The sequence below is a fragment of the Diceros bicornis genome, chromosome 4 (assembly GCF_020826845.1).
Source record: "Diceros bicornis minor isolate mBicDic1 chromosome 4, mDicBic1.mat.cur, whole genome shotgun sequence".
In the NCBI taxonomy this organism is placed as follows: domain Eukaryota; kingdom Metazoa; phylum Chordata; class Mammalia; order Perissodactyla; family Rhinocerotidae; genus Diceros; species Diceros bicornis.
In genome coordinates, this window is record NC_080743.1 from 25,524,512 (window position 1) to 25,541,285 (window position 16,774).

At 39.3% G+C, this 16,774-nt stretch overlaps 1 pseudogene; it reads right to left on the reverse strand.

The window, feature by feature from the left end:
* Positions 1-16,774, reverse strand: part of LOC131400949 (guanylate-binding protein 4-like) — a 66,451-nt pseudogene that overhangs the window by 41,100 nt on the left and 8,577 nt on the right.

Genomic DNA, 16,774 nt, shown 5'->3' on the forward strand with positions numbered 1-16,774 from the left:
ATCCTCAAGAAATCTAAAGGTAGGGGCTGGCCTGGTGGCGTAGTGGTTATGTTTGTGTGCTCTGCTTCAGCGGCCCAGGGTTTGTGGGTTCGGATGCCAGGCGCAGATCTATACATCGCTCATCAAGCCACGGTGTAGCGGCATCCCACATACAAAAAATAGAGGAAGATTGGCACAGATTTAGCTCAGGGATTTAGCACCCCCACCCCCCAAAAAAAAGAAATCTGAAAGTAGGTCATTAAAGGTAGTCGTTACATGTGCAGCTCAAAGAGCCTCGTTAATGATCCAGCTTTATTTTTACTTTATTCTCTGACTACCTCATTTTTATTTTCCTGACTCAGCTCCCTGCATGTTCCCAAAATGATAGCTATAGTTCTAGGCATCACATTTTCACTCAACATACTGAGAATGAAAAGGTACTGTTTTTCCCAAGTTTTCATTATTCTCCTTGAAGAAAATATTTCCCCAGAAGCCTTCCAACAGGCCTGGGCCCCAGTGCAGAGGAATAAAATGACTACAATAGACATCAACTGAATCCAATTTGTTATTTTCTGTGTGTCTTTTCACTTTAATAAAAACAAATTTGGACTTAGACAAGGTGAGACTTCATTCAGATGAAAGACTGTTAAAATCAAGAGAACACTTTGATCTCAGGAATCTGCAAATTTCTCAATATCAAACAGACAAAGGCTTTTCTTTTTTAGGGTAGGGAGGGGTAAGGCATGCTTTACAGAAACTTTTAGGGAATTGGGCAAGCAAGAGGAAATGACCAGCAAAGTCTGGTTCTGCTGTGATTCTCAGGACATGCTGATAAGGGAGCATTTTTCAGTTCTTAGTATTTGCTCAGGGTTGGGGGAAAGCAGAGTTCAGGGACCTGTAGGGAGGAGAAACGGCTGACTAAAATTAGGTTAAGACAAAGCAGAGGGTAAAAAATGGGTAATTTTGAACCGTTGGTCAACTTCCTGCTTTATTGAGTGAGGAAACTAGTACCTCCATACATTCCTCCTGTAGGGCAGCAGAATTTGCTACTGCCAAATGTGTTTCTTTGGCTTGATTATTTTTAAGAACAAAAGACTCAGGGAAAAACTTTGACCTCTCCCCTAACTATGTAAAAGAATTTAAGATAAAAGGCCTGTTCCAGAAAGGAGCTAATACCATAGATAATTATAGTATAATATGAACTAGGTGTGGTAGACAGGGAGGAACTTAGCAAGGCCCATACCAAATATTTTCTTTTGCATCTCCTGTGAATTGCCTTTCTCCCCTTTGAAGTCCCAAACCACTAACCTTCACATCCTCCTTTGTCTTTAGGTGAAGATGATGGATTCAGCCATTTTGGCCAGTTACTCAGTTTTCCCGGGTTTCTCCCATGTATACATGATATTAAATTCATTTGATTTTCTCCTGTTATTCTGTCTCATTGTCAGTTTAATTCTTAGACCAGCCAGAAGAGCCTAGAAGGGCAGAGGAATATTTCTTCCTTCCCTACACTCCCCTGCCTTTCTCTTGATGCCAAAACTCAGCTTCACAATCAAAGAATATTACATTATGAAAATGGGTTTATTCTTTTATTTTGAGAAGGAAAGACCAAAGTCTTTAAATCATCACTTTGTAAGGCCTGATTAAATTCTGAAAGAATTGAAGATATACCTCTAGCTCATTCCCTGAGTGGGTAGGATGGGGTCTTTGTCCAGTTATATCTAAAAGCATCCATGATCAACGTTGTCTCCACTTGATTTTCTCAGCATGTTTTGCTGTTTGAGTAGAAACTGGTCACTGCCTGACCATAACCTCCTTTATACCTACAGGCAGGATTCTCGATATATTCTAGTAGACTGATCACTGTGTAACAATGGCTTTACACTGAGTTTTATCTCTTATTTTTTTTATCTCAGCGAGTCATATGCTCTTCTAAACTGCATCATATAAGCTTCTCAGCCCAACTTCCACTTTTGTCAAAATTGACCTTATTGGAGCCATTTTAGAATGGAGTCAGAGCTACCTTTCCAGAGAAACTGCCTTGCTGTCTTGGACCTTGAGCTGGGCCAAACCTTTAGACTGGGCTAAAATGGCAATTATTTTAAAAGCAATTGTTTGAGATGTTAGTAGGAGAATGGATATCCTGATAACAAAGGCTGAGGATTGTGGACTTTCTGAAGATAGAATCAATATTCAATCAATGTTTAGCCAAGACTAGCTCTATCTTTGTAATACCACATCTCTTATTATCCCTTAAAAGCCCCTGAATTTTCCTCCCTAGCAGGACAGTATTTGGGTTTCTACCTGAATCTGTGCTCCCAGAATTGCAATTCTTTGATCCCAGATAAACACTTTGGCTCTTAAACTGGCTTCTGTTTCTGCAGGTTGACACTTTGATAGGCATGGTCACACAGATATGAGTGCTTAGTTCTAGCAAAAGTAAATTTGATTTGTGGATCTCTATTGGGCAGTAGACCTATGAAGGGTTCGTTCATCTTTGTACGAACGATTGACAGAGAAACTCAAAGGTAAGATGTAAGAATTAGAGAGGACTTTTTACTCTCTCCGAGACATGAGACTTGAGTCTCCTGCATATTGATTTCTCCACCCTGGATGTGACCTGCCACCACAGCTCCCCTTTTACCCCTTTTTCCCAGCTTGTACACCATCCTAATTCCTTCTTCTGGAGTTCCACTTAAATAGGACAGTTGTGTTTAAGTTTAAACTTTACTCAAAGTTTTGGTGGTGGTGGGTGATTTTGTCAATCTAGTCATCTTTTGAGGCCTCTTTTTTCTCTCTAAGGCCATTCTTTTCTCTACCTCCAATCTCCAAATTACTATTCACTTTTTATGTGCAGCAGTTTAGGTGGTCAGTAGGTGACTAGTCCATTACTCCAAACCAGGCTCCTGTCCTACCTTTTTATATTCAACAACTCATTAATGTATTCTAGTAAACAAAAGGTCATCTTCTCTAAATCATCATGCTTTATACAAAATCTTCCCAAATTAGCACACCTCTGCTTGCACAGTATAAGTCTCATCCTTGAAGTCACTGCGGGATTCGATCAGATTCCATGGTGAACTATTTGAGTATAATGAATGGGGCTGGTTCTGTACCTAAATGTATTCACCCACGAAATCCATTTGCGTATTGCAATTTGTATCTCTCTCACAATTTGCATATTGCATATTGTGTCTCTTCTAGTAGAAAGAGAGTGTAACTACATGACCAGGTACATTACTGTTGCTCCAAAGCCAAGGAATTAAGAGACTACTTATTCTCTATACATTGGCACAAGTAAGAAACCATCTTCCTTACTTTCATTCCTTTTTTCAACTTATTTTGTCTACTTGCATTTGATAATCAGACTTTAAATAATGGCAGGGTAGATATAGGGAAAAACCTTTCCCCTACAAAACATCCATAAATGCCAAAAGAAATGTTACTAACATTTTGAAATGTATAGCTGAGTTCACAAGAACATAAATGAAGGTCCCAGAAATCAAATATAAAAAATAAGAAGAAAACCATGGTAGTAAGTGGAATCAGATGCTGTGACCGCCCTGAGGTCATGTGCCAATCTAGATGTTAGTATCCTTGACTCTTTTTTTTTTTAATTTTATTTATTTATTTTTCCCCCAAAGCCCCAGTAGATAGTTGTATGTCATAGCTGCACATCCTTCTAGTTGCTGTATGTGGGACGTGGCCTCAGCATGGCGGGAGAAGTGCTGCGTCGGTGCGCGCCCGAGATCCAAACCCGGGGCCACCAGCAGCGGAGCGTGCGCACTTAACTGCTAAGCCACAGGGCCAGCCCTCCTTGACTCTTAATGACCATAAAAAAAGCAGATGATGCAGTCTTGGAGCAGAGATAGGTAGATTTTGGTAATTGGAAATTTAGAATAATTTGGGGATCTTTAAGGACTTCCAGGAAAGGATCAGTCAATAAATATCTATCTATAGCAGAGGGCTATTTTGGCCTACCTTAGAATTTAAAAATGAAAGCCTTCCCTCATGGTTTTGGACTGAATTTACGCTACCAGTGTGGTTTAGGAAACTACTTAGATTGGGCTGAAGTTGCTGGGGCTCCAGGGCTCCTGACAGCAGCACGTCCTGTTTGTAAGGCTGTCTTCAACTTGGACTCCTAGGATTCCCACAGATACTGTCCAGAGAAACATGGGGTCAACGTGAAAACTAACAAGGCAGGCATCCCCCATAAGCAATAGTTATTGAGAGCAACAAACAGCAGAAACATCCACAGGATTCTGCACACTAATTTTGAACTCACATTATAAAATAAACTGTTTACACTGTTTAAAAATATGACAAAGCAGAAAAATAAGCAAGAAACAAGATATCATAAAATACTACTAGACAGATTTTGAAAAAGAAGTAAAATTTTCTCTTAAGTGAATAATAGAGTTAATGTTGACAGTTAAATGAGAAAATAAGATAATTCTGGAAATAACAATTGTGAAAATGGTTCTCAATAAATTATCAAGAATGCAGTACAGAGTCAAAGATCTGGTAAATGTGAAAGGGTAGGGAGACTGGATCAGAAGATCTAAGTAGCATTCCAAAGAGAAAGGGAGGAAAAGTATTCAAAGAAATAATAACTGGAATTTTCCAGAATTGGCTAATGACATGAATATTCAGCTTAAAAAGTTACTGTGAATCCTAAAAACAAATGAAAAGAAATCCATACCTAGATACATCACAGAGAAACAAGGACAATGATATGATGTCAAAGCAGCCACAGACAAATGATACATTCCTTAAAAGAGTGAATCATACTTTAATGAGATTTTCAACAAAAATTGTGAGGTCGGAGTATTTTTGAAGTGTTGGGAAAAAATAACTGTCAACCTGGATTTCATACCCAGGCAAACTAAACCATCAAGGAGCTGTTAGGGTAAAATAAAGACATTCCCAGATATGCAAAAACAGAGGCAGTTATTCCTGTTAAGAAATTCTCAGGTGCTTTCAAAAGACAAATTTCAAGATCAAGTAGATGATGCTAACAGGAAGGCTTGAGGTGTAGTAAGTAACCAAGAAGAAAGATAACAGCAAATATATGGGTACATGTAAACATATGTAATAGGACTTTAAGAGCAATTTTTTTCTCATTTCTTGGAGTTTTAACAGACGGAAGCTCCAAAGAATGTAAGCCATGGACGCAATATCACTATGCTTAATCTTCTAAGATTGCGAAACATTTTTGTATCCCTGTGAGATAATAGAAAATATATATTGGTCTCTGCCCTTGGCTCCCGAAACGCTTGTAATTTCCTGGGTGATACGAGTGTCTTTTTTTTCTAATGAGGCAACTCTGGTGGGCTCACAGATGGCTCCTGGATGAGGGCTGGTCACTGGAAAGGCCAAGCTATGATTAGAAGCTTGAATTTCTCAGCCCTGCCCCCCATTCTCTTGAGAAGAGTCAAGGGCTGAAAGTGGAATTAATGATCCATCATGACTATATGATGAATCCTCCCTAAACATCCCAAAATTACAGGGTTCAGAGAGCTTCCAGGTTAATGAACAAGTGGAGATACCGGGAGAGTGGCGCACCCGGAGAGTGCATGGAAGCTCTGTGCCCCTTTCCACATACCTTTCCCTATGCATCTCTTCCATCTGGATGTTCATCTGTATTCTTTATCATATCTTTTTATAATAAACTGGTAAATGGAAGTAAATGTTTTCCTGAGTTCTGTGAGCCACTCCAGCAAGTTAAGCAAATCCCAGAAGGAGGTCATTGGAACCTCCAATCTATGGCCAGTTGGTCAGAGGCACAGGTGATAACTGGGCTTGCGACCAGCATGTGGAGTGTGTATGTGTGGTGGGGAGTGGGGGAAGGGAGAGAAATCTTGTGGGACTGAGCCCTTCACCTGTGGGGCCTTACGCTATCTGTGGGTAGATAGTGTCGGAATTGAGTTAAATTGTAGGACACTCAGCTAGTGTCACAGAGAATTGCTTGGTGTGGGGAAAATCCTCCATACATTTGGTGACTAGAAGTGTCAGAAATGAAGTGTTCTATGTGAAAGTAAAGGACACACACAGGGAGGAAACACACAGTAGGAAAGAACCGGGTTTGTTCATACACAGGAAAAGGAAAAAACTGAGTTTTCTCACATTAATCTTTTAGACCAAATTCCAACTTTGGTGTATGTGAACAGAGCTGAAGAGACTAATCAAAAGTAATTAGTAGTGGAGAATTCCACTGAAGAGAGTTATTGGTGTATTTGCTACCCAATCCCCCCCCCTTTCTCCTTATACCTTCCGAATGGCATGTTGAGGGATATTGCTTTCCCTCCCTCTCCATTGCTAAGTAGAGTTGGAACTTCAAAGATCCTCTTGAAAGCTGACACGTGCTCCCTGGAGTGTATAGACACTGAGAGTTGTGCCTGAGTCATGTCTAAAATCATCTAAAGATCAGAGGCTGGCTGAAGTGGTTTGTGGCAACAGAAGGAAGGGAGAGGGTGAGAGCTGGGAGTAGCCTGCCTTTCCAGGCTAGGTCAGTGTGCATACATTTTTCTCCTGGGTGGATCACTGGGGATTCTCTAGACTTGAGTCATCTTTTTTTTCTTTTAATAAGATTGGTTTTTATTAAAGTCTGCAATTGTTCTTATACTGGCAATGGCATAAGCACTGAATTAGGGTCATATCCTAGAATAATAGCATTTCTGAAATCCTTGGATTTTTTCTTTACCTCCTCAGTTTTATTGAGATACATTGGTATATAATGTTATATTAATTTTATGTATAACATAATGATTTGACACATATATATTGTGAAATTATCACCACAATAAGTCTAGGTAACATCCATCACCTCATATAGTTACAATTTTCTTTTCTTGTGATAAGAACTTTTAAGAGCTATTCTCTTAGCAACTTTCAAATATACAATACATATTGTTAACTATAATCACCATGCTGTACATTACATCCTCAGACCTTATTTATCTTGTAACTGGAAGTTTGTACCTTTTGACTCCCTTCACTTTTTTGCCCATCGCCCTAGACATGCATCATCTTGAAAAGAACTCTGCCCTATACATCTACATGGCAAGGTGCATTGACCTCAACATAGAGAGTGCATGGGATGAGCGGATCCCTAGAAGTCAGGGTTTGAGGAAAGGAGTCAAAGTGGACCACAGTAGGAAACTGCTGGTGGAAGGACCCAGCAGGGGGATCTGCAAAGAACTCATTAATCGTTTCATAGAGGGAGAGGACCTAAGTCACCACCAGAGGGCTCCAACATCATATTGCTAATGTGTCATGTTAGGGGGTCTCCTTTCCCCTGATTTCTTGCACATCATGGACACAATGGAAGGTATCATGAACAGGAGCTAGTGTGCCCAGGGGGAAGGAGAGCTGGGAACGAGAAGATAAAACCATTCCTCTTCCTCATTGTGTGCCTGTAAAGCTGAGTCAGGCCTCGACTGTATGAAAGAGTGGGATGGCGGTAGCAGGCAAGGCAGAAGCATGGAGGGTGGGTCAAATCTAAGAGGGAGATTTTTTATTTTAATTAGATAGAAAATGTCTTTTTTATTTTGAAAAAGACACTGTTCGTTTTCCTTGAATTACTAATGAACTATGGAGGAGAGGCTGATCCTATAATTTAAATTAAAGGGGCAGTTATTGAGAAAGGATAAAGTTGCTTTCTGCTTAGATATAAGAAGATACAGAATATTAACTTCATAAAAAGTGAGAAAAATGCCCAATTTGAAGAGTAGAAATAAGATGATAGCTAAATGCAGAGCAAAATAATATGTTAGACAGGGACAGGAGTGTACTTGTATAAATGTTAAAAGTCAAGAGTAATCTAAAGGACGTAATGATGTGTTTACCTTACAAACCAATACAGGGAAAAATTAGAAGTATTATAGAGATACCATGGCAAAGAGAAAAAGTAAAAAAAAAGAGTGCTGTATGTGATGTGCATTAAAATATTAAAAAGACCCTTATATTATTCCCAATTTAAAGTGGACATCCCAACTCAGTGGTCTACATGGGCAGAGTGGATGACCTTAATGTGGATGAAAATTTTCCCCATTATCAGTCTTTATTTCCAAAAATAGATGACAGACAACTCTCATTCCTAGACGCTCCCATGGGGAGGCATATGATTTAGATTCTGCCTAGCGGATCCACTTCCGTGAGACTTAGATGCAGATATGAGTCACCCAGAGATGGTATTTTTCATGGGGTAGCTGGTTTTCTACAAATGTGAAGATGCAAGAGTCCAGTTCCTCAGAGCTGACCCTGGTAGAGCTTCTGGCATTTGATATGGAGATCATGGTGCCAGGTGGCAGGTTCTGTGGTGTTTTCTCTTGAGATGCCTTCATTGTATGGAGTGTATTGCTCCTTGCTGAAGAGCTATATAGTCTGACTTTCTCCCCATCCTGGAGAATCTGTGTACTAGTTAACAGTCTTAAATTCTTTTTTACTTAAAAATCAGTGCCAATTTTGTTTGCACCAAAGAATTCTGAGTGATATACATCCTTAAATAGTGGGGTTTACTAATAGTTTTGTATTAATAAATTGTTCTTGTTTTTTCCTTCTATTGTCTTGTACTTCTTACCCAGGCATTTTGTTCTCAATGGCTTCCAGGAAATAATGTCATAACAGAAATGCAGAGAGAAAATGGAGTCAAATAATAGGATTTTAGGAGTTCATAATATTCCAATCCCATTCCATGACAAGAGTAAAAATTTTAGTTAGAGCATGGGCTGAGGATATCTGAAAAGGTGATGTGGATGAGGAAGAAAATGTCTACCCTGAATAAAACCTGTCTGATCCATCTCCATTGTAAAATGCATCCCAATGACACAATTAACAATCTCTCCAGAGTAAATGTGAACGATTTAAAATATATAGTCTTAATGAATTTAAGAAGAGAAATTATATCAAGCATTAACCATAAGGTATGAAACTAGAAATCAACTGCAAGAAGAAAACTGGAAAATTCACAAACATGTAGAGATTAAAAAACAACCTACTGAAAAACCATTGGGTCAAAGGAAAAAATCAAAAGAGAAATCGAAAAATACTGTGAGATAAATCAAAATGGAAATAAAACACATCAAGACATATGGGATGATGCAAAAATGGTTCTAAGAGTGAAGTTCATAGAGATAATTGCCTACATCAAGGAACAGGGAAGATCTCAAGTAAATAATCTAACTTTACAGCTCAAGGAACTAGAAAAAGAAGAACAAATGAGCCCAAAGTTAGTAGATGAAGGAAATAACAAAGAGCAGAGTGGAAAGAAATGAAATAGAAACTAAAAAGATAATAGAAAAGATCAATGAAACTAAGAGCTGGTTTTTGAAAAGATAAACAAAATTGACAAACCTTTAGCTAGACTCACCAGGAAAAAAAGAGAGAGGACTCAAATAAATCAAATCAGAAATGAAAGAGAAGACATTACAACTGATGCCACAGAATACAAAGGATCATAAGAGACTACTGTGGACAACTATATGTCAACAAATTGGACAACATGGAAGAAATTCCTAGAAACACAACCTACGAAGACTCAATCAGGAAGAAATAAAAAATCGGAACAGACTGACTATTAGTAAAGAGATTGAATTGGTAATCAAAAACTTCCCAACAATCCGGTTTACAATTGCATCAAAAAGAATAAAATGCCTAGGAATAAATTTAACCAAAGAGAGGAAAGACTTGTACACTGAAAACTATAAGACATTGATGAAAGTAATTGAAGAAGACACAACTAAATGGAAATTATCCAATGTGCATGGACTGGAAGAATTAATATTGTCAAAATGTTCGCACTACCCAAAGGAATCTACAGTTTCAATGTGACCCCTATCAAAATTCCAATGGCATTTTTCACAGAAATAGAACAATTTAAAAATTTGTATGGAACTGCAAAAGACCAAAGCAATCCTGTGAAAGAAGAACAAAACTGGAGACTCCACACTACCTGATGTCAAAGCTCCTTTATATTACAAAGCTGTAGTAATCAAAATGGCATGGTATTGGCATAAAAACAGACACACAGAGCAACAAAACAGAATAGAGAGCCCAGAATTAAACCTATGCATATGTGGTCAACTAATTTATGACAAAGAATCCAAGAATATACAATGGGCAAAGGGCACTCTCTCCAATAACTGGTATTGAAAAAACTGGACAGCCACATACAAGAGAATAAAATTGGACCAGTATCTTAGACCATAAACAAAAATTAACTCAAAATGGATTAAAGACTTGAATGTAAGATCTGACATCATAAAACTTCTAGAAGAAAACATAGGTGATAAGCTCCTTGACATCAGTTTTGGCGATGATTTTTTGGATTTGACACCAAAAGCAAATGCAACAAAAGCAAAAATAAATTGGACTACAAACTAAAAAGCTTCTGCACAGCAAAAGAAACCATCAACACAATGAAAAGGCAACCTATGGAATGGGAGAAAATATTTACAAATCATATATCTGATAATATATAAAGAACTCATACAACTCAATAGCAAAGAAACAAACTATCTGATTAGAAAACGGGCAGAGGGTCTGAATAGACATTATTCCACAGAACACATACAAATGATCAAAGATACATGGAAAGGTGCTCAACATCACTAATCATCAGGAAAATGCAATTCAGAAGTCACAAGGTTCAGGTAGCACAGGTAGCTAACACTCTGCTAGCTGCATCCAGGATCTGTGAATGTCTTGAAGGCCCATTGTTTTAGTTCTTTCAATCTCTTCTTTTAGTTCATTTATCTCTTTACTTAACTCTTCAGATTTCTTTTTAAATCCTTCAGTAAGTAGTTCTTTTGGGACCTGTAAAAAGAAGAGAGCCTACTTTTGAAAATCCCCAATTATCAGCGTTTTGTATTTAACAACCTCAGCAGCTAAGCACCTGTGTCTATTTCTCTATCACCCTGGAACACTCTTTGAGGAGTCTGTCCAATATTTCCACCTGAGTAGTGGGAGCATCTATGGTTTACATTTTCCTATGATCCCTCAGCACCATATCACTGGAGGAAGAGAGGAGTTGGCACTAGGTGAGGCCCGACAGCTCTTTCAGTAATGTGTTCCAGCTCTAAGGATGCACTTGGAGGTGGAATATAGATTGAATTCTAATGAATTCTCAGTTCCACCGAGGTAGAAAGACCACACATTTCTAACGATGGAAACTGTTGACTCTCTATAGAACACTGGTCATCAAGCTTAAAGTTGGAACAAACAATGCATTTTACTGTAGGTGTATACAATGAATCAGGCAGACCTGGAAGCAAGTGCATCAAGTTTTAGAGCTTTCAGCACCCCACATTTCCCATCAGGCACAATATGATACTCTCAAGACCATATGGATCTATTTCAGGTCTCTTTGAAGATTGTACTAAGCATGTTAAGGACTATAGGACTAAGGTCCTATTCACTTGGGGGCACAAAGAGACCCTATGTCACCACAAACAGCAGTCCGGGAGCCTGAGGCGTGTTATTTGTGCCCTCCAAACTCTAAAGCTACAGAAGGTGCTGGAGTCTTATAGATTTAGGGCTTCAGCACAATCCACGTTTATTTGACGTTTCAGTGAATCACATGCCTTTGGATTTCCCTCCAGGATCATGAGGGTTAAAATTTTGATTTGGTTAAAATTTTTCTTCTTCTCTTCCTGAGGAACTAGTGTTTCTCAATCAGGCACTGCCCAGGCTCTGTGTAGACTTATCTTCAGCTTCTGTTCCAGTATCCTTTCCTGCTCACTCAGAAGGTTTTCTCTTTCCCTCTCCATCTTCTCTTGCAGTTGGGCTATGTTTTCTTGGAAGGTTCTATTTTGAGCCTCCATTATTTGCTGCAGTTCCTTCAGTTTCTGTCTTAGCAGCTCCTGCTCCTTCTCAGTTGCCTGATTCTTGGCATGCTCAGCTGTTCCACAATGGTGTTACAGAGGGAAGCAAATAACAGTTATGTAGAGCTGTACCCTCCTGAGATCAGAGACTAAAATGACTTTAAATTGGCAGAGAGGAATCTCTGAATTCTCCTAGGAGCCACACCAGTAAAGCACATTTTAGAATGTGATGGAAAGGCACTGATTGACTGTATGAACAACCCAAACTCCCCGGGTTATTTTCAGATACAGCAGAGTGTGCATTGCAAGGTAGAGGAAGCCTCTTGTTTCAGGAAGGTTTTGCTCTCACACCTGTCGGGGGGAATGCAGGAACCTACCCACCCTGCTGTGAGCCAAGCCCTAACGCTGTACCTGCTATGACATTCTCCCCATCAGTGAGGGCTTTGTCTGCCTGCAGGATGGATTCCTTTATTGCTGCCAGTGACTGCAGGAAGCTCTGGAGGACCTTGTTCACCTGAGGAAACAACAAGGAACAAAGACTCATCAGACAACAAAGATCTAGTCTCTTGCTGGGGAAATTGTTGTTCAATAAAATGGCAAATTGGACCCTGTAAATTCTTCATCCTTCTTACTATCCCACTGTGGATCCTTTGCTTCAGTGGTCTAAACTAATTCCAACCTTTTTAGAGCTGTGAAAACTCTCTAGAGCAGCCTCTCTCCTAGCTCTCTAGCTTCATCTCCTAATGAGACCACCTACCACCCTCCCCAAGTTACGGACAACCACATATATGTGCAGTTCTAGAGCTGCCCTACCAGCCCTGCCACTTGATGGTTGTGTGTTCTTAGGCAATTTATTAACTTCTCAGTGCATCACATCTCTCAATTTTATAATGAGGATGACAGTTGTACCTAACTCAGGGTTAAATTGATAACCCAAACACAGCATCTAAGAATATACTTAATTTAGGATGTGAAAGCCCAGTATATGTCAGCCATCACCATTTACCATCACTGTCATCACCACCATCATCATCATCATGACCATCACTACCAGTGTGTATCTGTATGATAACCATTATCCCGCCATATCCAATTGATTATTCACCTGTCCTTCTCAGGTAAGATCATAAGCTTCTTGAGAACAACGTTGTTTCTTTAATTATGTACCCCCTATACTTGGCACAAAAACTATTGTGTTGTTTGCTAAATGAAAGGAATATTTCTTTCTTCTGGATTCCTGATAATAAATCCTATATTTGGAAAGAAATATTTCTCGTTTATTAAGAGTATCTAACTAATTGTGGATATAAAAGCTAAAAATGTAGTGATGTCACCATGCTGTGCTTTCTCTCCACAAATGGTGCTCTGGTCTGAGATTTTCAAAAGAACCAACAAAGACCATCTGACTCCACTGTGCTGTTCTTTCCCATTTCCCTTATTTCTCACCTTAACTCCTTTCCTGGACACCAGCTCATAGTCCCATTCAACCTTGTTTTTGGCTTCCATGTAGAGATTGTGCCCTCCAGGCACAGAGAAAGTTCCTCTCAAAATGCTTTCCACCAGGGGCCCTGAAATCTGCCTAAGTTCAGCCTGGCAATATTTGACAGGTGCCTCTGCATTCTGCAGGAAGAAATTCTCCTTCTTTTTCTATATGGTGCCCTGCCAGGGAAATGTGGAGAAATCCAATAGGAAGAAGCTGTTAGAAGGGAAGGTCTGGGTGTGATTGTCTTGGAAGACGCAATCTGATGGTATCAGGGGAGACTGGGACCTTGAATAATAGACAGGGAGTCAAGAGGCTTGTTTTAGCCCCAGTTTAGTTCAATTCTCTGTGTGACCTGTGGAAAGTCCCTGAATTCCCTTGGGCTCAGGCTCAAGATCTTGAAATGATGGGGTTGATAGACATGAACTCCATGGTTCCTTTTAATTTTATAATTGAGGTGCAATTGACATACAACATTATGTTAGTTTCAGACTAAGAAGAAGGACTTGGCGACCCACTTCTGAAAACAAAAATTGGTTGTGAAAACTCTGTGAATAGCAGTGGAGCATTGTCTGATACAGTGGTGGAAGATGAGAGGATGGTGCAAGAAGACGAGGCAGGGTTCCGCTTTGTTGCACACAGTGTTGCCAGGAGTCAGAATCGACTTGATGGCACAAACAAGGAAACAAATGGCACATAGTAATTTGTTTTGCCATATTAGAAAATAAGAGCCAATTTTTTAGAAAAAGGATGAACTGTAGCCTGTAGAGACCTGTCACTCATAAGAATCCAAGCTCTTTTTATAGGGAGAAGCACATGCATCATGAGGTCAAAAAAGGGGAGTCAAGGATCATTCTAGAAGGACAGGAATCAGAAAGGATATATGCTAAGGCACATTACCATGAGCTTCTTCTGGTGCTCTCGCTTGTTATTGTTGAAAGAGTGCTCCATGAAGGTTGCAATGGCTTCCCCCTCACAGGCCGCATGCACAGCCAGCAGCTCCTGGAGTGTGTCTGTGGGGAACCTCACTTGCTGGGCCCTCTGCTCCCTGTAGTGCTCAGCTGCCTTCTGCACAGCTGCTGAGTTCTCTCACTTGGCCAGAGTTATCACTGCATTTTCCACACAAGGAACTGCTCCACCGTTGATGGCCTCTACGTAGGTCACCACCAGAGTCGCTAGTTCTGAATGACACACAATATTAGGGAATAGACCGAAAGTTGTCACTCATTATTTTATAAGCTATAAAGATCCACATTCTAAAATTCACCAAAATGTTATTGAAATGAAGTTTTGCATTTTCTCTTTCTTCTTCTCCTCTTTATCTTCCTCCTTTTCCTCCTCCTGGTCTCTTCCTCCTTCCTGTTCCACGAATCCACTTCCTTGTAATAACATCACTCTGTAGTCTACTCACTCTCTCTTTTATGGCTTTAAAATTCATCACATTATAAATTAATAATCTCAACTAATATGTTCAAGGGTTTCCCAGAACAGTTTTGCATTGTAACAAAATAAAAAAGAGCTTATTACACAAGTAAATAAATTACAGAATTTTTGAGCATGATTTCTAAATGAAAATATGGGTCCCCAAGTAAAAAATTCATCAAAAATTTCAGGACAGTGACACAAACATTAAACCAAGCTTGGGTCCACCTCCGCACAGGGCACTGTGTGACTACTGAGGTCAGATGTCCACGAAGCCATCCCTATACATAAGATTAAATTTAAATTTTTTCCTCAAACTTTCAACGAGCTAGCTGAGATTCATGGCATATGATTTATTTTCTAACTGGTGTAAATTCACAAAATATCTTGTGTATTTTCACAGAGGAACATTTATCCCATTGGATTTCTCATCACCATGCAAATTTCTATCCTTAGTAGCTGCTTGTGCTTATGTTATTAGTCTATTAGTTTCATGAGATATACAGTAGGCTGCAGTAAACCTTCATATAGGGAAACTTTAATGAAGGAACATGTATTTATATATGTGGCATGAATATCTGCTTCTCCACACATACAGAAGGAAACAAAATTACTGACAAACCCAGACAGTAATCAAGCTTCATCACACACGCTGAACCCCAGAGAGGCATGCTGTAACAAAAGAGACTCACCATTCCCAGTGACAATGATTCCCTCTCCTAGGGTCTCGATTTTTGCCTTGGTGAAGATACATGAATAGAAATTTTTTGATTGAACCTGGAAGTCCCATTCCATTTGGTTTTCTGATTCTTCCTCGATATGGAGTAATAGTTTTCCAGCACTTGTAGGCCGGTCAAAGACAAAAAACTTTGTTCTGGAAAGAACTTCCTGATACACTCTCTAGACATGCCGGAATTTTGGATTTGGGGATTGTCACCTGCAGAGATGGAAAAAGATCATTAAAGAGACAGCCTTCAGTCAAGGGGGCTGAGGACTTTCATTTCCAGGGATCTTTGCCTCATTGTAACTCCTGTGCCTGTAAATCTACTTTTTTTAAATCATGCAAATCAACCTTATGATCATCTACTCAAGGCATGGAAAACCCTGATTTGGTACAGAGTCAAGGTGAAGAAATTACTTCTGGGGAGGAAAGGGAGGCATCCATCCCAAGTGAAGAAACTTATGATCGTTTCCCTAGCCCTTGCGTGGTGTGCAGTGCATCGACCAGGTATTAGATGTTTGTTGAATGATAGATTAATCCAAGAAATTGTCAGAAATACTGTTCTGATATTACAGTTCTCACATCAGAAATGAAATATGGGCTCTAAAGTAAAGTAATGGTAGAAATAAGGATTTAGAGCAATACAGGCCTATCTCAACAACAAGAAAAATCTCAAATAAACAATCTAACAATGCACCTAAAGGAACTGGAAAAAGAAGGACAAACAAAGCCCAAAATCAGTAGAAGAAGGCAAATCATAAAAATCAGAGCAGAAATAAATGAAATAGAGACCTAAAAAACAATAGAAAAAATTAATAAAACCAAGAGCTGGTTCTTTGAAAAGATCAACAAAATTGACAAACCTTTAGCTAGACTCACCAAGAAAAAAAGAGAGAAGGCACAAATAAGTAAAATCAGAAATGAAAGAGGAGAGGTTACAACAGACAACTCAGAAATACAAAAGATTATAAGAGAATACTATGAAAAGCTATATGCCAACCAATTCGACAATCTGGAACAAATGGATAAATTCTTAGAATCATACAACCTTCCAAAACTGGATCAAGAAGAAGTAGAGAATTTCAATAGACCAATCACCAGTAAGGAGATCGAAACTGTAATCACAAACCTCCCCAAAAATCAAAGTCCAGGACCAGACGGCTTCCCTGGTGAATTCTACCAAACATTCAAAGAAGACTTAATACCTATCCTTCTCAAACTCTTCCAAAAAATTGAGTAGGGGGGAAGCTCCCTAACTCATTCTACGAAGCCGACATTACCCTGATACCAAAACCAGACAAGGACAACACAAAAAAAGAAAATTACAGGACAATATCACTGATGAACATC